The 24,835-nt window shown below is 37.9% G+C and overlaps 1 protein-coding gene across 1 annotated transcript in view; it reads right to left on the bottom strand.

Moving 5' to 3' along the window:
- ADAMTS12 (ADAM metallopeptidase with thrombospondin type 1 motif 12) overlaps positions 1-24,835 on the bottom strand; it is a 569,738-nt gene that overhangs the window by 86,526 nt on the left and 458,377 nt on the right.

Raw genomic sequence — 24,835 nt, 5'->3', positions numbered from 1 at the left:
AAAAAAACTAACACAATGTTGTTTACTCATGTCTGCCTCTTTCTGATCCCATTTTTGGGGGTTTCTTGGTAAAAATATTGGAGTACTTTGCCATTTCCTTCTTCAGCTCATTTTACAGATGAGGATTTGAAGCACACAGGGTTAAGTGACTTGCCTAGGGTCACATAGCTAGTAAGTATCTGGGGTCAGATTTGAACTCAGGAAGATGAGTCTTTCTGACTCCAGGCCCAGCACTCTATCCTCTGTGCCAACTAGTTGCCCCTCATAAATGATTGACAAGGAGAATGTACTTTGTACTGGTTATTAAAGAACAAAAATTACTAAAAGGGAATTGATATCCATGATAAGTTAGGAGATAATAAAAAAGCAGATAATCCCTTCCCTCCAGGAGCTCATATTTTAAAGGGGTGGGGAAAAATCCTCTCTCCCAGGATTAGTATAAAAGTACTCTGCTGACCTTAAAGGTGATTAAAATGTTTGTTATTAGACAGAACATAGAAGCCTACCAGTGCTTCTTAACAACTTTGAGGTACGATAAAGAATGTCAGCTTTTTCAGAAAAGATAAAGTTTTTCTCCTCTAATCTCTTAGACTCCTGAATGTGTCCTTGTAGGGGATTCTTAAGATAAAGTTTGGATAGAGCATCTCGTAGGGTAAAGCTTTATCACTAGATGTTATTTCTCATTTTCTTAAAATAATTAAGGTAATTTACCAGATGATGTTTTCCCGAAAAAATATACTTAAAGCATTTTTTTTTTATATTCGAACCCATTTTCCTATTCACTTTTATGATAATTTCAGAGTGGTATTCCCTTAGGGATAATTCTGGCCCCCATGCATAACAAAAAAACAAAAGCATAAGAAAATAGCCAACTTTTGGGAAGCAAATATTTAGAAGAAAATTGGTATAATTTTTTATATCTACAACACTGTACAAAATCTGTTTGTTTACCAGCGAACTCATGGCCTTGGGCAAGTCATTTCTCCTCTAGGGCCACAGTTTCCTTACCTGTAAAATTAGGGATTTTAATTGTATGACCTCTAAGGTTCCTCCCAAATCCAAAATTGATCCTTTGACCCTTTCAAGGTTTAATTTACTGGGTGGCCCCAAAGTATTAGTGTTGTTTTAAGCTATTAAAGCTAAAAACTGTCCTAAGACTCTGAGGACATACTGTACAGTTCTTTGTAAGTTGTGTCACTGTCACCTGCTAGTTAGCCTTCTGGTGATGAATCTCTATAAATTTAGCTAAGCTAGTCTTTGGATGACAGCAACCTGTCATTGGATTTCTGTATGAAACCTTTGCAGCATAGTGAAATCTACCAAGCCCAGAGTTGTTCTCCACCGACATATCTTTAAACATACCTTACATCACTTCCATAATGTGAGAAGTCATCAGAACAAGACCATAATGAAAATGTAGCAAGTACAAGTACTTCAAGTGTTCTAACTCCCACCTTGGGGAGAGTCAACTCTGGTCCTCCCTTTCCTTTTTAAATTTTTTTTTTTGTGGAGCTGACAACAAAGACTCATTTGGAAGGTTCAGGGAGAAAGAATTCCTATACTCTCTAGGGATATCTTGCATGAAATTTAGACCTATAGGGGCTGTGTGCTGAAGAAAGCTTAAAATTCATAGAGGTGTAAATTTTTAGGTACAAAAATCCACTCAGAGATGCATCTGCAAATGGGCTGGTGTTGGCAAAATGCTCCTCTGATAGAAAATATCACTGCTACACCGTATTGAATGCTGAGCAGATGGAATGAAAACTGAGTGGACAGAAACAGGAGCTCCAGAGGACAGATGGAATAACCAGGAGAGTGCTAGATTTAGAAGAGAAGCTGGGGTCAAATTCTAGCTCTGCCACTTATGACCTTCATGACCTTAACCTCTGTGGTTCTCAGTTTCCTCACCTATAAATGCAAGAGTTGAAGTTATTGACTTCTAAGGTCTTTCTATCTCTATGATCCCATGAACCTGCTAGAAGCAGAGAGCTGTCACAGATGTATGGAGGAAGACTGATGGAGAACAATAACTGGTTGTCCTTGCTAAGGGTGATGAAAGGCAAAAGCTTCTGAGAATGAGTGATGTTGCTCAAATGAAAGGTCCAATGGAGAAGAGTAGTGATATGAGGAAATGACCCTGGCCAAGATATGATTAGAACCTTATTAGAACCTTATTCCCCACCCCCCCACCCCCACCTTCCCTCTTACAGCAGAAGGCAACACCATCCTCCTAGTCCTTCAGACTTACAACCCAGGAGCCATCCTGCATTCCTCACTATCTCCACCCCCTATATCCAAGCTGTAGTCAAGAACCATTGATTTCACCTTTGCAACTTCTCTCAAAAACCTGCCCTTCCGGGCAGCTAGGTGGCGCAGTGGATAGAGCACCGGCCCTGGATTCAGGAGTACCTGAGTTCAAATCCGACCTCAGACACTTAACACTTACTAGCTGTGTGACCCTGGGCAAGTCACTTAACCCCAATTGCCTCACGAAAAAAAAAATTAATTAAAAACCTGCCCTTCTGTCCTGATAGTTCTACCACTCTAGTACAGGCACCCATCACTTCACACCGGGATTATTGCAATAGCCTGCAGGTGGGTCTGCCTGCCTCAAGTCTCTCCCCACTCCAATCCATCCTTTATTCAGCCACAAAAGTGATCTCCCACAAGTGCAAACATATTATGTGTCAATCCATAAATTCCAGTGGCTCCCTACTGCCTCCAAGATTAAATACAAAATCTTTTAGTATTCAAACCCCTTCATAAACTAGCTCCCTTCTACCTTTCTAGTCTTCTTACAACTTACTCCCCCCCACATTCTCCTCAGTCCAGTGACACCGGCCTCCTTGTTGCTTCATGAACAAGACACTCCATCTCTCAGCTGTGGGCATCTTCTCTGACTATTTCCAATGCCTCAAACATTCTCCTTTTTCAACTCTACTTACTAACTTCCCTGACTTCCTTTAAATCCCAAATAAAATTCCATCTTTTACAGTCTTTCCCAACCCCTTTTAATTATATTGCCTTCTCTGTGTAGATTCTTTCCTAGTTATCCTGTGTATAGTTGGTTTGTATACATTTGCTTGAATATAGTCTCCCTCACTGGATTGTGAGCTCCCTGAGGGCAGGAACTATTATCTTTTGCCTCTTTTGTTTTTGTTTTGCAGGGGCAATGAGGGTTAATTGACTTGCCCAGGGTCACACAGCTAGTAAGTGTCAAGTGTCTGAGGCTGGATTTGAACTCAGGTCTTCCTGAATTCAGGGCTGGTGCTTTACTTACTGCGCCACCTAGCTGCCCCCTTTTGCCTCTTTTTTGTATCTCTAGAACTAAGCACAGTTCCTGGCATATAGCAGGTACTTAATAAATGTTAATTAATTGTAAACCAGCTGATAGTGCATATTTATTCACTCATGTATTTTCTTCTTTGTGAAGTAAAGGCTACTCAATAAAAGCACAAACAGGTGATAGGAAATAAGAAGGAATGATTCAGGTCTGCTTATCTGTGCTGTACAAAATGCTTTCCTAGTAATGACTCTACAAGGCTGGTAATACAAGTGTTATTAATCCAATTTTACAGATGAGGAAATGGATTAGTTTAGCAACTTGCTTAAGGTCACACAAGTAGGAAGTATCTGAGCTGGGGCTCTAATTTAGGACTTCTGGTTCTAAACCTACTGTTCTTTCTGGTCTACCTGGCTGCCTTTTCCAGTGTTATCAACTTCCAAATCCTCTGACCATGAAAAGTCAACATCCAAGGGCAACCACAGTGTGTGTACTTTTCATGGTAAGCTTCCTTCTGATCCTATACCTTCCTAGCCAGGGTCTTCCTTTTTTCCTAGTCCATGTGACATGGACTTTGGTAGGTGCTATATGTATTAAACAGAAGGCTAAACAAAGGCAGTATATAGTTTGTAACTAAATCAGAGCCATAAGCAAATATATATAAAAAAACTCAATTCTGGAATTACTGTGTATGTGTGTTTGTGTGTAAGAGAGAGCAAAAGAGAGCACTTTCATTCTTGTTATCTAAAAAGCATAGCAACCAAATAATACATGTCTGCTTACCAAATGACATATTCAACTCACATGAGAGAAATAACCCATGTTGGGATTTCCATTTGAAATCTTAGGCAATGGGGCAGCTAGGCGGTGCAGTAGATAAAACATGGGCCCTGGATTTAGGAGGACCTGAGTTCAAATCTGGCCTCAGACACTTGACATTATCTGTGTGACCCTGGGTAAGTCACTTAACCCTCATTGCCCTGCCAGAAAAAAAAGTAAATCTTAGGCAAAAACACTGGCACATAATTTAGTTCATCTGCCCTCCATTCTTATTGATGGGTATGACAAAGGATTTGAAAGAACATGCTTTGACTGAATTTCAAGGGAGCAGCATAATTATCATAGGGGATAAGGACTGGCCTTACAAATTTATTTAGTGCAGGGAACTCAGAAATTTCAGAGTCCTAAAAAGTTGCACCAAACAATGAGAGTGACTTGCCCTATATGTCATCTCCAATTCTTACAACACTTCTTTGAGGTGGGCAATAAAAATAACAACTACAACAAGAACTCCTCCTCCTCCTCATTGGTTAAGCTCTTCCATGGATGACCAGTTGATTCCATTCTTGGTTTTTAACTGTTTCATAGGCTCTATTGGGAGGTAAACCATTTTTAATTATATTGAACAAATCTGGTCTTGTGTTTCTGTTACTACTTGAACTATTTTTCAGAGAAGTGATGTGTGCTTGCTACCCAAAAGTATTTCTGTAAGTTTCTGACCACATCTGCTCTGAAGATATCTATTAATCCCCTTCCTTCTTTTTGGTGGCAAAGTGTTTATCTTTCTCTAGCTGCTTTAAAGAGATAGGCCCCCTGTTTTGATAATATCATAAGAGGTTTTGGTAAGGATACTTTTCAAATCTGTCATATCCATTTTACACTTTCCAAAGTGTACATTTATACTAGTACTGCATAGGTATTAATTGCTTTAAATGTGTTTTTTTTCATTCAACTTTGATTTCATGATTCCAGTGTCTCCTAATGTATTCAGCCATTGATTCCTCCTTGATATCTTTATGCTTAATGGGTCTCACTTGGAAGAAACAAAGGTTTTGTAGGTATGGCCTTTATCCATTGGTTTAATGCATCTTCATAATTCAAACCCTAAGTTGCCTAACTTTGTCTTTAGCATATATTAAGAATGTTATACTTATTAAGTAAAATGACATTTTTATATTGAAGTACGCTATGCATTGAAGGAGCTATTAAATTTATTTTTTAGTAGACCCATGTTGTAGATCATCATATGTACATCCAGTAATTAATAAGATGTTTTGGTCTGATTCCCTCTTTAATTTGGAAGCCATATTTAATTCAATATAAATGAGATGATAATGGATTTCAGGATTGGCACAAACATAATGGGCTTAAACTGTCTCCCTGAAAAATGCCCCCTTTTACTGTCATTATTATATTGGTGATATATTTTAAATAGAGAACAACTTTCCATGTGGTCAATAGTTATTCTAGTGTTTTCACTATATTTGCTTTTATTTTATGTATTTGCAGTACATCAATAACCCATGAGTACAGTACTGAGTCAAAAGCTTTGCTTTAATTTTAAAAAGATAAAATCAATCAGATGGGATAACGTGATGGAAAGATCAAATGATATGTCTGTAAAGCATTTAGCACAGTATCTGACACATAATAAATGCTTATTCCTCCATTATAAATGTTATCATGTTTTTGGGTAGCTTGGCAACTTTCAAAGTGGATACTCCCTTCATAAAAGCAAACTGACAGTTGATCTGTAATTTGTAGTTTTAGAGAACTGATTGGGCAAATGTTCTTCTAGGACACCTATGATCTTTAGTTTGTTTCCACATATCTTTGACATCAATATGTTCTGCTTGTATAAAGAACATGCTTTCTTTTAATATTATTGCTTTTTGTTTCTGTTCTTCCAGATTGTCCTTGAGTTCCATGTATTTGCATTTCCAATCATCTTCTCTTTTGTTTATTTAGTGAAACTTTTCCTCAAAAATTTGGGTTTTTCTAATGTGCCAATTATTTCTGCTATTCAGGTTAAAGTTCTCATTTCTGTCTCAAAACATTCAGGAACAGGGTGTCATGTCATGGTGCCCTGCCCTTCTCAAAACCAATGGTGTCTTCCTTCATCTTGTTTAAAGAGTTTTCTTTTCCTCATTTCTTTTCCTTTTTCCTCATCATTTCCCTAATTTCTTATAATTTTCCTGTTTTACAGTATTTATTCATAGACACCTGAACTCACATGGCTTAGAGGCTACATTTCCTTTCGCTGTCTCCCATTATCAATGAGGTCCTTGAGTTTTTCTCCTTCTGACATCATTGGCAATTTCCATCTTCACCTCCCCCCTCTTATTTTCACCTATTGCTCACTTTCCAACTCTCTCCTCTGTAATGGTGATTTCCCTAGGAGCTAGGAGTCAAAGCATTTCAGCATCCTCCCATGATGGACAATTCATGTTTCACCAGCCTAAATTTTTTCTCCAAGTGACTTTGGGGGGGACAAAACTGGCCTTAGATGGATCCTTGGCTTTTTCCTCAGAGTTAGTGGTATGCCACACAGTGCCACATGTAGTATTCCATCCTATTTCCTCTGTGCCTCAGTTCTCTGGTCAGCAGGACATAATGCTTCCTTTCTACCATTTGGAGTTGGGATCTCTATGACACTGGGAGGAAGTGGGGGGCAAGAATGAAAAACTGAACTCTATTTTAAGCCCAGACATAAGAATGATCTATTCCCTCTGTTATGCTCCCATGCAGAGCTCTATTAAAGCACAGAACATTGTTGCAGCACTGGGTCTTGCAGCCTCACAACATTTATGCACTTTGGATCTCTATGGGGCTAAAAGGTGTGTGTGGGGGATCAGGATATAGGGTTGTATGCCATTACAAGTCAGTGGGTTGAGTCATCCAGTGTAATCTTGATGCCTGGAACATAGTAAGCATTTGGGAAAGAGGTGCTGAGTGAGGTCAAATCATACATTAGTTCATGCCATTGTACCTTCTTTGTTTTTTTATAGTCTAGACCATGGAAACAGCTTAAATTGTTTTATCTTTTGTATAATTTCTACTTTGGAGAGGTTTGAGAAATCACAAGAATCAGAGAAAATATCTAGTTCTCCATCTTATTGTTCATGTGACCCAGAAATCTCCATTATTATTTTACAATGCAATATGACGATGATGATGATGTCTACTTTACAGGCAGTAAAACTGAAAAGTTATTCCTATTGACAGGGCCCAAGAGATCTCAGGTCTCCTGATACCCTGTACACCATCCCACACTGCCTCATGATGAAATTTATACTTTCAGACTGTGCAATAATGACTCCCACCTACAGAGTTAGATCATAGTGTACCTGTTTATTACAGAAGTGGCTACTCATTGCTACAAAATAACAAAAGTCTATAGAAAATGGATTTGTTATTCTTTTTTCCTTTTATTTTTTATAAGAAATCAAATTATTAACCATAGGTAACCAGCCAACCGGGCTTATTCCAATTAAATCTTTTTGTCTAGTTTATTATGTTCTTGTTCTCTCTAGAAATAAACTCTGTTGGTGTGATACAGAAGAAGATGCTATGACAGGCACATTGAACCAGCCTGAAATCCTGGTTCTAAAAGATAAACATCTGTACATGTTTTAGACAATTTCAGTTGAAGAAGTGTTTAGAATGTCTAAAGTCAGAAAAACAAGTGCACATCAACCAAAATACACTTTTAAAAAATGACATAAAAGGATAGGCTGTTGATGTTCTAAAAATTTTTATAAATGCCAAGTTACTTGAAAAATGATGAATTTATGAGACCAGATGGCATCAATATATGAAAGAAAAGCACCAGGAATATTTTGAGATATCATAAAAACTCTCCACAAGTTTTCTGATGACACACAGTCCATGTTGCCTCCAGGCTAATTCTCTCTGAAAACCTCTTTTAATCAGTTTCTAAATGACCTCATCCAAGTCGAGATGAACACACAGATGTACTTATCAAACACACATAACTTATTTCATAAGATCCCAACAGCAATCTTGTGACATATATAGTACAAATATTACTATCTCCATTTTGCAGATAAGAAAATAGCTCAAAGAGATTATGGAGATAGAAGATAAGAGATTTGGCTGATTTTAGAGGGGCTCCAATGCATTCCTTGGAAGCCATTTCTTTTAAAAATCAATACTTGGATGGTGGAGAGAGAGAAGGAGCCAAGATGTCAGAGCATAGGCAGCAGCTCAGCTGAAGTCTTTCAACTTTCCCCTCCAAACAAATTTAAAATAAAGCCTGAAATAGAGTTCTGGGGTGTCAGGGCCAACAAAAGGTCAGGGTGAGACATTCTTCCAGCCCAAGACAACTTAAGAGATCACTGGGGTGGTGGTTGGCCTGGAGCTCAGTGCAGGCCATGGCAGGCTATGTAGCAGAGTAAGATCAATAACAGTCATTAGAGTCAATAGAAGCTGCAGCTTCAGGAAATTTCAGCCCATAGATGGTAAGAGAGTCAGAAAACTGGTTAGAAAGAGATTACAGAGGTGTGGGTGCAGAATTTTGTTGCACAGTCCACAGCACAGTTCTGGGTCACATTTCCAGGGTGGAGAAGAGTGCCTGTGGTCTCTCCCAAGAGATCTGGGAACCTGGTCTCAGTTTTAAGGCAGAAAGGATTATTAGCACTTGTACCCATGAGAGAGTGGGGACCCAAGTCACAGTTAGTTCTAGGGTCAGAAGGAGCAATAACATTTGTTACCATAGAGGAGCAGGGCCCCTGATAATAGTTCCAGAAAAGTATTTGTAGTGATTTACAAGGAATCAGGGTCTCTAGTCTCAGTTCCAAAGCAAAAAGGAGCACTAGCCCTTACAGCTAAAGGAGAGCAGGACACCTGATCATAGTTCTAGGACCAAGAGGAAACTAGCACTTGCGGAAACAAGGTCCCTTCCTGGGCAAAGACCAGAGCACAGGTCAGAAAGGAGTTACCAAACCTTTCCTTGGATCATACCACTTTAGAAGTAATGAAACGGGGCAGCTAGGTGGTGCAGTGGATAGAGCACCGGCCCTGGACTCAGGAGTACCTGAGTTCAAATCCAGCCTCAGACACTTAACACTTACTAGCTGTGTGACCCTGGGCAAGTCACTTAACCCCAATTGCCTCACTAAAAAAAAAAAAAAGTAATGAAACTTGCAGACCCCCAGAATTAACTGAAAACAGTAGCATGAAAAACCTGAAGCTTTGGACAGTACCCCCTCTAGCCCTGTTAATTTTAACACAAAGTTGAAAGTCAAGAAATAGGCTTGGAGTAAACAATACAAATACGTAACCTGACCATAAAAAGCTACTATGTTGACAGGGAAGATCAAAACACAAACTCAGAAGGAGAAAAAGATGTGAAAATAGCTATAATCAAGGCCTCAAAGGAAAAAATAATGTGACTTGGACAAGAGTCCAACAAGAATTCCTGGCAGAGCTCAAAACTGATTTGAAAAATAAAATAAGAGAGATAGAGGGAAAATTGGGGGGCAGTAATGAGAGTGATGCAAAAAAAAATTATGAAAAGAGAGTCAACAGCTTGGCAAAAGAGGTGCATGCACACACACACACACACACACACACACACACACACACACACACACACCCTGAAGAAAATAACATCTTAAAAAACAGAATTGGCCAAATGATGAGTCACAAAAATCCAATGAAGAGAACTCTTTAAAAATCAGAATTGGCCAAATGGTGAAAGAGGTACATAATTTCACTGAAGAAAAGAACTCTTAGAATTGGCAAAATGGAAAAAGAGGTACAAAAGCTCATTGAAGAAAGCAATTCCTTAAATATTAGAATTGGGCAAGTAGAAGTTAAGGATTCCATGACACATTATCTGTAACAGGGATAAGCTAGATGCCTTCTCAATAAGATCAGGGTGAAACAAGGATGCCCATTATCATGACTACTATTCAATATTGTACTGGAAATGTTAGCTATAGCAATAAGAGAAGAAAAAGGAACTGAATAGGCAATGAGGAAACAAACTATCACTCTTTACAGATGATACAATGATATACTTAGAGAATCCTAGTGAATAAACTAAAAAAGTAGTTGAAACAATAAGCAACTTCAGCAAAATGTCATGATATAAAATAAACCCACAGAAATCAGCAGCATTTCTATATATTACCAACAAAGTCCAACAGGAAGAGATAGAAAGAGAAATTCCATTCAAAATACTACAGACAATATAAAATACTTGGAAATCTACCTGTTAAGACAACCCCCCCCCCCCAAAAAAAAGACAAACCCAGTAACAATAGGGACACAACTATAAAACACTTTTCACACAAGTAAAGACAGATTTAAGCAATTGGAGAAATATTAATTGTTCATGGGTGGACTGCACCAAGATAATAAAAATGATAATTCTACCTAAATTAATTTACTTATTCATTACCATACCAATCAAACTACCAAAATTATTTTTATAAAGGTAGAAAAATAATAAAATCCATCTAGAAGAATAAAAGGTCAAGGATATAAACAGAATCAATTAAAAATATGAAGGAAGTTGGCCTACCAGTATAAATCTTAAGCTGTATTAGAAAGCTGTAATCATCTAAACAATCTGGTACTGGCAAAGAAATAGAATGGTGGATCAGTGGAATAGATTAGGTACTTAATACACAATAGTAAATAACCACAGTAATCTAGAGTTTAACGAATCCAAATCCAAAGAACCAAGCTTTTGGGACAGGAAGTTACTATTTAACAAAAATTGCTAGGAAAACTTAAAGTCAGTTTGTCAGAAACTAGGTATAGATCAACATCTTACACTGTATACAAAGATCAGATCAAAATGGGCACATGATTTAGAAATAAAGGGTTATACCATAAGCAAATTAAGGGAGCAAAGAAAATTTTACCTGTCAGTTCCATGGACAAGGGAAGAATTTATGACAAAATAACCATGAGATATAAAATATATGATTTTGATTATATTAAATTAAAAAGGTTTTGAATAATCAAAACCAATGCAGCCAAGATTAGAAGGAAAGCAGGAAACTGGGGGGGGGGGAGGGAATTACAGCAAGTTTCTTTGGTAAAGGCCTCATTTTTCAACTATATAGGGAATTGAGTAAAATTTATAAGAAAACAATCATTCCTCAATAGATAAATGGTCAAAAGTTATGATGAGGAAGTTTTCAGAAGAAGAAATCAAAGTTATCTGTAGTCATATTTTTAAAAAAATACTTTAAATCACTATTGATTAGAAAAATGCAAATTAAAATAACTCTATCTCTCATATCACACCTATCAGATTGACTAATATTACAGAAGGGCAGCCAGGTGGGGCAGTGGATAGAGCACCAGGCTAGAAGTAAAGAAAACCCGAGTTCAGATGTGGTCTCATATACTAGTTGTGTGATTTTGGGCAAATCACTTAATGACAAATTACTTTAGTATCTTTGCCAAGAAAACTCCAAATGGAATCAAAGTTGGCTATGACTGAAATGACTGAACAATAGCAACAAATATGATGGAAAAGGAAAATGACAAATATAAGAGGGGATATGGAAAAAATGGAACACTAATACACTGTTGGTGGAGTTGTAAACTAGTTTAACAGTTCTGGAGAGCAATTTGGAACTATGCCCAAATGGGTATAAAACTGTGCATATCCTTTGATCCAGCAATTGCATTACTAGGTCTGTATCCCAAAGAGATTTTTTTTTAAAAGGAAATGGGCCTATATGTACAAAAATATGTATGGCAGCTCTTTTTGTGGTAGTAAAGAATGGGAAATTGAGGAGATGCCCATCAATTGGAGTATGGCTGAAGAGGTTGTGGTATATGATTATTATGGAATACTATTGTGCTATAAGAAATGATGAGCAGAATCATTTTAGACAAACATGGGTAGTCCTATATGATATGTTGGCTGGTTTTGCTGAATTGCTCCCCACCCCATCCAGCCCCTCCTTTAAGAATGTGAGTTCCTCCAGGGCACAAACACTTGTTTGCCTTTCTTTATATTGATAGCACTTGGTTATTGTGCACCTGATGGGTTCAGTCCACTGTAGCTCAGAACTCCTAAGTTGTTATGAGCTGCGGCCTCTCCAGTAGAAGAGATTGCAGGCATTGACTTCCAGACATCGTCAGTGATTTTTCTAAAGGCCAGGCTAATGGTGTCACCACTCAACTCAATAAACTCCTGAGGATATCTATTGACTATAGAATCAAATATAAACTTTTGGCACATAAAACCCTTCACAGCCTGACCTCAGCCAACTTTTCCACCCCATTATACATTACTCAACATTTCTTATACAAAAACAAAGCTAAAATCCCCCAAATGAACAGGGAATTAGGGTATGATAACCTTGCATTAAACAACCACACAAAGACTGAATATAAAAAACTTTTTTCTAAGTTTATATCAGAGACAATTCACTTTTGTCTGTTGTCTTTTCATTGTGTATGTTGAATGTATTTTCAGATAGAGAAACATGACCTAAGGTGAAAAGCTGTTATATTTTCTGACAGTTGTGATCCATTACTTCATTGTTATAGTATATATCTTTTGGTTTAAAAAAATCTAAGTAGGAAAAAATCAATTGCTTGGCTAGCTACATTCAGCAAATTAAATGAAAAATTAATTGCTAACAGATCATTATTATTTATAAGCCCACCATATCTTTCAGTATATTCACAAGATTTAAAGAAAAGATAATGAAACATATTCAATCACAGTATAGAAATAATGTTTCAATAAGAACAAACATGTTTTTGGTACCATTAATTAAAAAAATTAAATTGAATACTTCAATTTTGTCTTATCCTATTAAATTTCTTTTTGGTTCATGTATTATATATATATATATACATATATTATAATGGTATAGTGGTATATGTAAAAACAAATACATGTAAATTATTGGGGGTGAATGCTTTCTTTTCTGATATGGCATAGGATAAAAAATCAGCATTCTAAGGCATAGAAAAGTTGTGGTCTGCATTAGCAGAGATAGTACTCAAATTGGTGAAGGTCTAGATTCTTAGGGGATTAAATAATTTATTCATTTTTGTTTGAATCTTTGATTTCATCATTGTAAGGAGCTCTTAGGGAGAGACTTCCCTTACCATCAGATGTCTGAAAGTATTCTGCAATTTGTAGTTGTAGAGAGTTGGCATGGGGCACTGAGATGTTAAGTGGCCTTCCCTGGGACACATAGCCAATCTGTGTCAGAGGTTCGGCTTGGTGGTTCTGAAGCCAACTCTCTCTCCATTATACAATGCTGCTTCTCATTAAAGAAGTATCACTTATTTATTATTTTCTTACATCACCCTTGGAGGATTTAAACTCACAGAGGACAAAGGATGTATTTGACTCCCTTATTTTAAATAGGGACCAGAACATTGCCAAGGAGATGGAGGGACTTTAACTCCTAATTAATGGAAACAGAGAATGGTCAAGTATCTTCACATTCACCAGGATATAAACTACTAATGCCAGAGAAGAGGGACATTGGATGAGCAGTGGTATAGCTCCTCATGTTCTCACTTCACTGTTAAGTCATGATTGAAATTCTAACAGATGGAAGATGTGGTATAAGCTATTTACTCCAGATACGATGGGACTGCTAAAAAAAAGCCTAATTAAATGAGGGTATGGCTTACATGGAGAGAAGACACCTCTGGGGCTATCACTTACTGGCTTCATAGTGTCATGAAGAAAAATGGTCCTCATTTCCAACTTAAGAGATGCTACTCAAAGGAAGTTAGGTCATAAGGACACCCTGCTATAATTTTCTGAGACATGACATGACAACTATATGCTAATTAATTTAGATTTCAAAAAGAATAAGATTATTCTTTATAATGAAACATCACAATACCAGTTACACATTTACATGATAAGAATTGACTTCTTTTTTTGGGAGGGGCAATGAGGGTTAAATGACTTGCCCAGGGTCACACAGCTAATATGTGTCAAGTGTCTGAGGCCAGATTTGAACTCAGGTCCTCCTGAATCCAGGGCCGGTGCTTCATCCACTGTGCCACCTAGCTGCCCCAAGAATTGACTCTTTTTTTTTGGCGGGGCAATGGGGGTTAAGTGGCTTGCTCAGGGTCAAACAGCTAGTAAGTGTCAAGTGTCTGAGGCAACAAGAATTGACTTCTAAAGCATAATTGCCACTAGGGAGAATTAGAAAACCACACAAGTAGAGTTCTGCCTTTAGGAATAAATGTCCACATGCTTGATATGAATATTCTTTGAGTGAGGCTTGATGGTTGTGGATAATGGACCATAGGAAAATTTGAAGCAGGAAAGGATTTGAAAGTCTGGTTAGTCCAACTGCCTCACTTAACAGAAGAGGAAATGGAGGCTGGGGGAAGTTCAGTGACTTGCCCAAGATCACACAGTAAATGGCAAAGGCAGGGTTTGAACTTAGGTCCTTTGACTTCAAAGCCAGAGTCCTATCCATGACATCACAGAATACTACTGCCTCTAAAAACTGAAGTGGAGGATTATTCAAAGTACAATGGAGAGGCCCACTGTGAGGGCAAACAAGCTACAGAACATTACAGATGGGAAATTATGCAGAAGTGGTCAAAAGAATATCATTAGAGAAATATCTAAGTGGAGGAAAAAACAAGGATGGGCCAGTAACAGTGGGTGTTCATGGGCTCCAGTTGTATTTCCAGTGCTTTGAATAAGGTCTTACTAACAGCATGTGTTTAATTAATGCTTGTTAAATTAAATAGAAAACCTCTAATAGCTCAGCCTAGAAAAATCCTCTACCACTTCCCTGAATAGCACTTAAGATACTTCAATGCCATCAAATTCTAGACAAATTTTGTATAGCCTATTTAAACTCCATTGGGAGAATTTCATCATTTTTTACAAGTGGTTGATAATTGAATCAAGGAATATCTACTTCCTAACAGTCTCCCCTTGTGATCAAATGCAAGCATTAATAGGATTTTGGCCAGAACAATGTGGCTATGAAGGATAACAAAGCAAACTGGATCATGAGGGACTCAAACCTACAATGCCGTCCTCAATTAGCACAACATTTGACCCAACAGAGATTGTGCCATCGAGAGAAAAGTCTTGCAATGCAATTATTTGGAAATTTGTATTTGCAAAGAACATTCAGTCCAAATAATAGCCAATCCAAGTTGGCACAATGGAGTTTTATTATATTACCTTCAATATGCGTATCCTACAAACCTCAGATGAATCCTGACATTTGGGATAATAAAGAGGCTCAAACTTTAAATCAGAAGACCTAAGTTCTGATTTAAGCCCTACTACTTACAAGCTCTGCAACTTAAGGCAAATTACTGTCCCCCTCTGAGCTTCAATTCCTCTATTTGTAAAATGGTGAAAATACTTGTGTTACTTTATGCATAGTTGTAAGTATTAAAAGAGATCATGTAATCTACTATGAAAACATTGACTGAAAACTTTTAGCTATATAGGCTATTTGCTTCAGATGTACTTTTTTGAACAATTTATTTGGACAACTTAAAAGAAAAATGTGGGCTTCTGAGTCCTAAAGAAGCTAATGATACATTTAGCAGTGATCAACACAGACTTCCTGAACCAGTGGCACAGGCACAAGTCAGGGATAGAGTCTTTCTTATTGGTCCCTTTCCATACCCATCTTCATTTATTAAATGGACATTGTCCACAAAAGTCTGAGTGTGCTACCTTATAGTGGCATGAAGGTCATGCCATGCTGGGTTCTTTTCTTTTTTTTTTTTTGTAGGGTAATGAGGGTTAAGTGATTTGCCCAGGGTCACACAGCTAGTAAGTGTCAAGTGTCTGAGGCCGGATTTGAACTCAGGTCCTCCTGAATCCAGGGTCAGTGTTTTATCCACTGCACCACCTAGCTGCCCCCCGATGCTGGGTTCTTAAAGGCTATGCCGGTTGATTTCTGGCAGATCCTACCAAATTGGAAAAATGTTAAGTATGAGCTTAGAGATGATCACTGTATCTAAGTCCTACCATCACCAGAATTGTTGGTTATCAGATAAAAGGGATGATTGCTCTGCCAAAAGCAATTCAAGAGCCAATCAATCAATAAACTTTTATTAAGCACCTACTACATACAAGGTGCTGGAGACATAATTATAAAAATGAAAGTCTCTGTCCTTAAGTAGCACAGGCATTTGATCAGGGTGATTCTGTATACACACACATACACATATAAATACAAGGCAGTTTTTTGGGGAAAGTTCTAGGACCTGGGGAGATCCAAAAAGGTTTCATAAAGAGTGTAGCATGTGCTCTTTACGTGGTAGCAAGGGGGTGCCCATCAATTGGGGAATGGCTGGACAAGTTGTGGTATATGAATACAATGGAATACTATTGTGCTGTAAGAAATGATGAGCAGGAGGAGTTCAGAGAAACCTGGAGGGTCTTACGTGAGCTGATGATGAGTGAGATGAGCAGAACCAGAAGAACATTGTACACAGTATCATCAACATTGAGTGTTGACCTACTGTGATGGACTATATTCTTCTCACCAATGCAATGGTACAGAAGAGTTCCAGGGAACTCATGATAGAAGAGGATCTCCAAATCCAAGAAAAAAAAAAAAAGAACTGTGGAGTATAGATGCTGATTGAACCATACTATTTCTTTTGTTTTGGGTGCTGTTGTGTTTTTTTTCTATTTTGAGGTTTTGCATTACTGCTCTGATTTTTTCTCTTATAACAGGATTAATGCAGAAATAGGATTAATGTTATTATGTGTATATATATATATGTGTGTGTGTGTATAGATATATATCTATATCTATATGTATAGAGATATATAGATATAACCTATATCAGATTACCTGCTGTCTAGGGGAGGGAGGGAGAAAAATCTGAAATTGTAAAGCTTGTATAAACAAAAGTTGAGAACTATCTTTACATGTAACAGAAACAATAAAATACCTTATATGTAAAAAAAAAAAAGAGTGTTGCATGCAGGTTGAAATTGAAAGGAAACTAGGGGTTGTAAGAGGCAGAGGTGACGAGAGAATACATTCCTGGTACGGGGGATGGATGGTGGCATGTTTCCTGGCATGGAGACAAGAGGTAAAATGTTGTGTGAGAAGCAATAAGAAGTTCAGTTTGGCTGGACTGTAGAGTTCATGAAAGGGAATAATTTATAATAGGGCTGGAAAGATAGGATGGAGACAGGTTGTGAAAAACCTTCAGTGCAAAATAGAGTTTATATTTGCTCCTAAAGGTGATAGAGAGCTGCTGGAGTCTACTGAACAGGGGAGTAAGATGGTCAGAACTATGCTTCAGACATTTTGTCAGATATGAGGAGGACAGAATAGTGAGAGGAAAGACCAGACAGTGAGACCCATCAGAAATTACTGTAATAATCTAGGCAAGAAGCAGCAAGGGCTTGGACAAAGGTACATGGAGACACAAGGTAGGGAGCTGAAAAGACCATTTGTGTCAAAAGGCAAGCAACTGTTATAACCTATGCTAGTGGAAGAGATACTCAAACCAATGAAATCACAAGGCTTTTAAAGTATTGAGTTCTGGGACCATTTTTTTCAAAAGCTCATTTAAGAGTTAGAGGGATTGACAGATGATATAGTCACTTCAAACATTGGCTGCTAAACAAATTGTCAGAGCTGATCTAGAGGAGATCTCATTAAGAACTGCTGGAGGTACTGGATTTATTTTACTTCTGTTGATTTCTATGAACATATACAACTGTTATTTTGAGCTTTGCTGCTCAACATATCCTTCAACACATGTAGCCCTTTTAACAAAGTTGGAGGCACTTGAGTCAATTCACAGAGATTTCAGGAGGTCTCTATGCCCTTGGATATTTGCCTTTTTGGCTTTATCACATAAATTATTTGGTAGTGAGGACCATAGTCACAATCTAAGGAGAATCAAGAAGAATGTGCTAATAGGAAAGGCAGAGTTAGGGCCAGTAAACTGAGAAAAAGGATAAGACCTTCATAGGTTCTTCTTTAGTTGATTAAATACAAAGGAGTTCAGTTCATTCTGTCTGGAAGAAAATTAGCTCGATTCGTAAAAAAGAGAAGACAATGCAAATGAAGATAAGAAAGTTGCATTTCTGGCCTTACTACTAGACACAAAGAATGGAAAATAGAAAATAGAAAAGGTTAGATACAAAGTCAGTGCCTCAGTTCTCAAACAGGTGAGTTTTCATCTTGTTGTTCAGTCATGTCCAACTCTTCATGACCCCTTTTGTGGTCTTCTTGGCAGGGATTTTCTTGGTGAAGTGATTTGACATTTCCTTTTCTAGCTCATTTTATAAATGAGGAAACTGAGGCAAACAGGGTTAAGTGACTTGCCCATGATTACATGGCTAGTACATGTCTAAGGCTAGATTTTAACTCATGAAGATGAGTCTTCCTGCCTTCAGTCCCTTGCAGGATATCCACTATACTACTTGGCTGCCCCACCTGAGATATACTTTCTTTTTAAAAATGCACCAAATTCTACAATGAATACACCTTCCCAACCTAGGGTCAGGAAGACCTAAGTTCACATCTGGTTTCAAACATTTACTAGTCCTATGACAAGTCACTTAACATCTTTCAGATTCAGCTTTCTCATTTGCAAAATAGAGATAAGAATAACACCTTCCTCACAGGATTGTTTTGAGGATAAAATGTAATATTTGTAAAGCAATGTGCAAACCTTAAATTGCTTTGTTCCTCCTCCATCATCATCATCAATCATCACCACCATCATCATCCTACACCTAAACTGGCTAGACTCTATAGGCCTGAGACTTCAATGAGACAAATGTGAAGCTCTCGTGCATTAACATTAATTACAGGGGAGGAAGTGTGATGCCAGATGTCAGAAGACCTGGGTTCAAATTCCATCTCTAACACCTAGTACCTGTGTGACTTTGGGCAAGGAAAGAGGAATGGAGGAAGGGAGGGAGAGGGAGAGAGAGAAGGGAGGAAAGGAGGGAAGGAAGAAAGGAAAGAAAGAAAGAAGGAAGAATGGAAGGGAGGGAGGAAGGAAGAACACATTTATTGAACACTTACTACGTGTCAAACACTATGCTAAGCAACAGGGGTATAAATATAAATAAAGAAGAACATCCCTACACTAAAAGATCTTACATTCTAATAGGAGGAGATAACACATAATGGAGAGCTGGAAAGTAAGGGATGGGGAGAAAGTTACCTGGCAAGGATACTTTAGAGAGTAATTTGAGCTGGGAATGAAGTAAGCCTCACTGGGAACCCTCATGAATAGCCCCAGCTAGGGACTCATTGATGAGGAACTGAGGCCCAGGTAGGGTGACTTGCTCAAGGCCACACAGGTGATACTTGATAGAACTGGGTTTGAACCCACATATTAAATACCAGAATAAAGATGTAGTGTTTTGACTGAGTGATATATGATTCCAAATTAGTGCTTTCTACTATACCACACTTAAAGTCTTACACAAGATATAGAAAGCCTAGTGACCAGACAGGGACATATAGTTGTAGGCACCCCATTGATGTTATCCATCAGAACAGAGATTTTGAACCATATATTGGGCAGGCACTGCTGATAGACCCTAAATTTGTTTCAGAATTTAACAGGAGGGGATCAAGTTGGATTGCATTTGAGAAATCAGGTTCCTATGATCCTGAATTGCTTCCTGTCACAAAAGCTAATATTTTAGCTTTAATATTCTCTACCTAGATGGTTATCAATCATATAATACCACAATCTCAAAAGAATCAATCATCCAGTGACCCCAAGGGAAGTGAAGAGATGAGTTAATCATCAATGACAACTTCTGTGCTAATGTTAGCATAGAAGATATCACCAAAGGAATGTATGATGGAGAAAGGGAGGCAGGTTGTTCTTTGACAAAAATAAAGACTAACATTTGAACATGCTGACTGCCTCATTTATTCATGAAATGTTAAAAGATACAGAGGAAGCTTTTCAGTGTCTTGGTTAGATATTTTATGGCAAATACATAGAAACACATGACCATGAATCACAAATAATGAGAAAGTCTGGATAGGTTGTGATCTGTATGGATAGAGAAGTAAGAAGTACTACCATCAATGATCATAGACCCAACAAAGTAAGAAAGTAAGGATGAATGATCTTAAAAGATGTTGGTTTACTACAGATGCAAAGAATTCCTGACCAAGCCATTTTTGTTTCATTCAACAAGGCTCCTACAGTAGATAATAGCAGTTGGTGGTGCAATTATCTACAGAATATACTTTTTATTTCCCTTAAGTCTTGGGATGACTGACCTTAGTTGAGGTCATGGGATCTTGGGAATCATAACTCTAGAACTAGAAGGGATCACAAAGACCATACAGTCTACTCACTGTCATTTTATAAATTAGGAAACAAAATGTTGTTGATGTTGTTGCTTTTTCAGTGAACCACATCCATAAAGGCAGTTAGGTGATCAGCGGATAGGGTGTCATGGATAGAATGTCAGGCCTGGAGTTAGGAACATTCATCTTCCTGAGTTCAAATCTGGTCTCACTGTGTGACTCTGAGAAAGTCAATTAACCCTCTTTGCCTTAGTTTCTTCATCTATAAAATGATCTGGAGAAGGAAATGGCAAGCCACTCCAGCATTTTTGCCAACAAAACCCCTAAGGGGGTCATAGAAAGTCAGATATGACTGAAATTAATGAATAACAAAAACCTTGTCCATGGCTGATGTGGGGGTTCTGATGAGAGGTATTGTTGTCAGTCTTCTCTGAAAGCCGTGTAGAGTGAAACAAACTTAGAAACCAACTAGCAAAGGCTTTAAACTTTAGTGACAGTCTAAGACAAAAACACTGTAATGAAAGGGAACTATTAAAATAAAGACACCCTTTCTGGATGATTTTCAGATTCAGAAACTTTATCTTAGTGATTGGCAAATCATTTCCATGTATCTATCTCACACTAAGTCTTCATGGATGAGGAATTGCAATCCAAGAGGAGGCCAGTTTTCTCTGAAGCCTAATGACAGCAGGGTCAGAAGATAATCAATTTGCCTGGTAGCTACCTGTTGGCTGCCATAGACATTAATAACTTCAGAGCTTTCATTTTTGGCTAAACAAGGAAGCACTTTAAAAGTGTCTCAAAATTTTGGCTTAAAACGTTGCTGCAGTATGAACAATACAATATTTCCAAGTGATTAAAATGGGAAAAGGTTATTCTTTAAACTTTAACAACTTGAATCCAGAGTGGGCAAGAGTGTTACTGGACAAATATACTGGTAACAAAAGAAAATAGCTAGGCCACATCTGGCAAGGCAATCTCTGATTTCGTGGACAACTGAATCAGATGTTCCTTTGCTATCATCAAAGAAATCAAGCACTTATCTTTTCATTCCAGATGCACTAACATACTGTGCACAGAATAGAAAGAGCTCTGTCATTTTCCTTCCTTGATTTATTATATGAAATAGCAGGGTTAAAATAATCCCAATTTTTAAGCTGTTTCATCAGTTTGGTAATGTTTTAGTTTCACCCCCCAAAAAGTGCTAGGAAAAGGTGGATTAATATAAATTCACTGGTTCATTGAGAAATTAGAATCAGATAATATTAAAGCTGGAAAGGATCTGAAGAATTAACAAGTATAACTCCATCATTTTATAGTAAGGAAACTGACACTTGGAGAATTTAAATGAGTTATGCAAAGTCACATAGTTTAGTGCTCTGGCCAATACATCACAGTGTTTCAAGAAAGATGTTGGGACCATTGGAAAAATATCTGCAGTCATGTATCTCTATTTTCCTCAGAATTATTTATCATGAAAAAATATCCCATTTGTTTTCCACTGAACCAGCTTCTACACCCAACAAGCTAATGTAACAAGCATTTATTAATTACCTAATGTGTGCCAGGCCCTGTGCTAGATACTGAAGGTACAGAGACAGAAATTAAAGTCTTTACCTTTAAGGAACTTACATTCTATGAAGGAGAAAATAGTAGGCACAGAGATAAATAAATTATATATACATATACACATATATGTGTGTGTGCATATAAAATATGTACATATGCACATATACACATATGTATATACAGATACATACATATATATGTATATGTGTATGTGTAAATTCTCGTTCTAGATTTATGATCATAGGATCTTTAAAAAAATTTTTTTGATTGTAGGATCATAATACAAAATGTTGGGAGGGGCAGGTAAGCCTTATATAGAAGGCAATAGTGATGGGGTTGAGCTTTCCAGGCATAATCAGTCTATTCAAAGGCATGGAAATCAGAAACTGTGTGTCATATATGACAACTACAAACAGACAAATTTGGCTGGAATGTAGAGTGGGAATAATGTAAAATCAGTTTGTGTATATAGGTCATGAAGAACTTCAAATTACAAGTAGAGGAAAATAATTTGTTCTAAAGGCAATAGGAATACAAAAAATATTATTGAGCAGAGGAATGACATGGTCAGACCTATGCTTCAGGGATATCAATTTGAGAGTTGTATAGAGGATGGAGTAGAGAGAGGAAAGACTAAGCTGGGAAATCACTTAGGAGACTACTTCAGTAGCCAAAGCAGGATGTGATGAAGGTCTAAAGGACAGTGGTGTTTATATAAATGAAAGGAAAGGAATAGATGCAAGAGATGTAGTAAGGCTAGAACTGACAAAACTTGGCAACTGATTGGATATAGGGGTTAGGTAGGTAAGAGTGAAAGTAAAAACTCCATGGTGATTTCAAGTGTTTGAACCTGGGTAATGGGGATAGATGGTGGTACCCTCAGCAGAAACAGCAGAGGAAGAGAGGTGATTTAGAGGGAAAGAAATTAAGTTTTGTATTGGTAATGTTGAATATGCAATGCCTATAGGACAGCCAGGTGGAGATTCCCAACATTTTGTTTTTGCAGGACAATGAGGGTTGAGTGACTTACCCAGGGTCACACAGCTAGTTAAGTGTCAAGTGTCTGAGGTCAAATTTGAACTCAGGTCCTCCTGAATCCAGGGTCAGTGCTTTATCCACTGCACCACCTAGCTCCTCCCCCTGCAACATTTGTTTTGATATGTGAAAATGGAAGTCATGATAGTCATGATAAATGTGAACCATGGAAACTGATGACATCACCCAGAGTGTTGAGAAAAAACCAAAAAGAGGCTAGAACAGAGCCTTTGGGCTTAATATAATTAGAAGATGCAGCACAGATGTGGATGTAGCAACGGAGACAAAGGAGTGGTCAGGCAGGTAGTCACAGAGAATGAGAGAATACGAGAGAACAGTGCCATGAAAACACAATAAGGAGAGAGTATCCAGGAGGTTGGATGATTAACAGCATTAAATGCTACAGGGAGATCTAGAGGTTGAAGCTTGAGTCCAGTTTATCAGATTCTTCAATGATAATCTGGGAGGGAGCAGTTTAGTCATCATGATTGAAGTCAGATTACAGAAGGATGAGAAGTAAATGAAAGGAGAGAAAACAAAGGCAAGGAAGCAGATGAAACTTCCTAGAAGTTTGGCTGGGAAAGGATGACAGGGTTAAGGGAACTTTTAGAAGGATAAGAATGACTAAACAGGTTTGTAGGCAACAAAGAAGAGGCCTGTGAACAGGGAGAAATTGAAGATTAGAGAAAGATTACAGAGAAGAGATTGAAGGGGCAAGTTGCCAGACAACACAGGAGAGGCTGGGATCGAGGACACAAGTATAGGTTGACCTTTGCAAGAAGGGTCACCTCTTAAGAGACACTAGTGAAGGAGGAAAAAGCAATGCATGAATGAGGTGGGAAGGGTTTTGAGGTCTAAAAGAGAGAACTCAAATGCTTTTTAATTGTATCATTAAAAAGGGAAATGAGGGGCAGCTAGGTGGTGCAGTGGATAGAGCACTGGCCCTGGAATCAGGAGTACCTGAGTTCAAATCTGACCTCAGACACTTGACACTTACTAGCTGTGTGACCCTGGGCAAGTCACTTAACCCCAACTGCCTCACCAAAAAAAAAAAAAAAAAGAGGAAATGAGATCTTTTGCTAAGAGGGAGGGCTGGTTTTGGAGGCTTGGGGATCAAAAAGAAGGTTTAGAATTGCCTCTGGGGGCAAAGTTTCAGAGAATCCATTAGAGAAGAAAAAAAGCTGTCTGGGCCTAGTCAAGATGAGATAATAGAAATCTGTAGTGGTACCAGTTGGCATAGTCATATGACTTCCTACAGTACCCACTATTCAGCAATAAAGTCAAATTTGGCAGAATGCAGATGTTTTGTGTATCCCAAGGCTGGAGTCTGTTAAGATTTGAGCAGTGACAAATCAAAGAAGAAAGAAAATTGTGATGTGAAGATAGTGGACTGTACTTTCTTATGAAAAACACAAAACAGTCTCAGGAGGTGTAGGTGACAGGGTACCTGAAAAGCAGGATTATATACCCAGCCAATCAGATCATAAATTAGCTTTCAGCGTTTAACATTTGCAAAATGTCACCTAACTTCCCACAACTCTTGAATGGACATAACACCTTTATGAGGTAGGCTCTTTAGTTATTATTCCCATTTTTCAGAGGAGGAAAAATAAGATACATAGAAATCAAATGTCTTCAGAGACAAGACTCTTCCCCTATCTCCACATCTGGCTCTCTTCCTACTATACCACTCTGAAGAAGGTCATCTATCCATTGTGAATTTTGTTGTTGTTGTCATTCAGTCATGTCTGACCATTTTTGACCCCATTTGGGGTTTTCTTGGCAAAGATTTTGGAGTGGTTTGCCATTTTCTTCTCCAGCTCATTTTATAGGAGAGGTACCTGAGACAAATAGGGTTAAGTGACTTGCCCAGAGTCACACAGCTAGTAAG

Source organism: Dromiciops gliroides, chromosome 1 (genome assembly GCF_019393635.1).
Source record: "Dromiciops gliroides isolate mDroGli1 chromosome 1, mDroGli1.pri, whole genome shotgun sequence".
NCBI lineage: Eukaryota > Metazoa > Chordata > Mammalia > Microbiotheria > Microbiotheriidae > Dromiciops > Dromiciops gliroides.
Note: the sequence above shows the minus strand (reverse complement) of the source record. Positions and strands in the feature narration are given on the sequence as shown.